The sequence below is a fragment of the Halyomorpha halys genome, unplaced genomic scaffold, assembly GCF_000696795.3.
Source record: "Halyomorpha halys isolate HHAL.00 unplaced genomic scaffold, Hhal_1.1 Scaffold25.1, whole genome shotgun sequence".
Lineage (NCBI taxonomy): Eukaryota > Metazoa > Arthropoda > Insecta > Hemiptera > Pentatomidae > Halyomorpha > Halyomorpha halys.
The window spans coordinates 1,018,493-1,020,581 of NW_027107314.1; positions in this window are offsets into that span (position 1 = coordinate 1,018,493).

Below are 2,089 nucleotides of genomic sequence, written 5' to 3' on the forward strand. Positions count from 1 at the left end.
CGAAAGTGAAAAATTGAAAGCAAATTATTAGCCTTACGCATCGCATCGCTGTGAAGGTTTATAACAACTTTTTCATATTTACGAACAAATAGTACATACAACAACTAATATATTGCAGTTGATAAAAAAATTAAAGTGCATTTTACGTTGGTAAAAATCTATCTTGAAAAAGTGTCTCAAATCGAATTGTTAAGGTAACGCATATATGCTGTTATCAAAAGTTAGTTCTGGAAATTTATTTTCTTTCGAATACTTAATAAGTGATTTAAAAAAAAAAACAAAAAAACAGTTTTGAACATATATATATTACTTATCCTCTCATAAATAACTGGGACCCACATTATACTCAGTGTATAAACATAGTGTGCATTTCACACGCCTTTTTTCCTCTAAGATTACACCAATGACAAGTCGATCGCGAAACACTTGTAAGATAAAAATTAAATCTTATATACAGGAAAGTATAATTTCTGATATACATATGACAAAAAAATACCAATTGTTAAATTGCTATATTCATACCCACAGACCTACACCAATCTATGTCACTCTTACCCATAAAAAAACCTCAGTATTTCAATTGAGATGATCACCAACACCATCAAGAGAGCAGCCAATTGGAACATCCCGAGGTTCACTCCAGTCCTCAACGCCATCAGAAAGCCACCGAAGCACATCCTCGCTCTGATTTCCCAACGAAACAACCTGCGCTATGACCCAGCAGATCGCATCGCTCATGAAAGACTGGAAGACAGCGCTGTGGCATGACCAGCTTCGCAGAGCCCACGATGACCACAGACAGTTCTGGAAGCTGGTCAGGACCTTCGTTACCAAGAGGAGGACTGTGCATCTCACCGAAGGGAATGATCTGATGACGTCGGGTGAGCAGGCTGCCCTCCTGGTCTCAAGCTATGTAGCGGGGGATGCTCGTCGGACGACTAGTGCTCCTCCACCACCACCGGGAAGACCTCCGATCCCCGTCGAGAAGCCTCTTTTCTTCACCTTTGGCCGTCTGGAGTCGTTACTGCGTCGCACCAAGGGAAAAAAATCTTTTGGACTCCACGAGATCCCAATTGTCCTATTGAAGATGCTTCCTAGGAAGGGTAAAGCCTTCCTGCTGAACATCTTCAACTCGTCCATGAGGATCTCGTACTTCCTAACTGCCTGGAAGCGTGCGATTGTGGTGCTACTACTCAAGTTAGGGAAGACGGGGGACTCTCCAGAGCACTATCGTCCGATCAGCCTCCTCTCGCACATGAGCAAGATCTTCGAACGCCTCATGGAGCACTGCAGGGAGGCGGCTGTGATACCACCCCAGAAAACCGGCTTTCAACGAGGTGTCTCATGTGACCATCATCTGGTGAAGTTGCAGGCTCGTTGGACTGTAGCCAGGCCTTTGAGAGCGTATCCCACCCGCTGCTACTTTGCCGGCTGGAGGAGTTCAGATTTCCCGCCACCCTATGTCGATTGGTCAAGACCAACCTCAGCGAAAGATCAATCGTGGTCAGGGTTGGTGGAGATTTGTTACCTCCAGCTCCCACCACCTGCGGAGTGCCTCAAGAGTCTGTGCTGGGACCTCTGTTGTTTGTAGTCTTTATGCCGCCAGTGGTCGCCGATGATATAGGAGTCTACCCATGAGAGCTGAACTGGCCCTCCACCACGCATAAGCCACCTCTGCCACCAACGTAGCTGTTCTTAAGAAGGATGGCATCAGGGTTAACCCAGCTAAGACGGATTCCATCGTCATGTCTTTTTAGAAGGGCAAGAAGAGCAGGCTACCCCAGCGGTTCGTCGTGGATGGCGAGGGTGGAATATCTCCAACTCCATCCTCTACCTCGGTGTGACTCTCGACAGGCACCTCACCTTCTCCAGTCACGCCAGGGGAAGACTAAAGCTGGGCCGGCAGAAGTCGCATAGGCTCTACCATCTCCTGACGTCCAACTCATGAGACACCTCTACAAAACAACACTGCCCAAACTACAGAGTTTCCAGAACTCCCTCCTGAGGCGAATAGTACGAGGAACTTCACTCCAGCGGGCCAGGGACAGAGAAATATGTGAGGAGCTCCAACTCCCGACTGTGCCGGAAT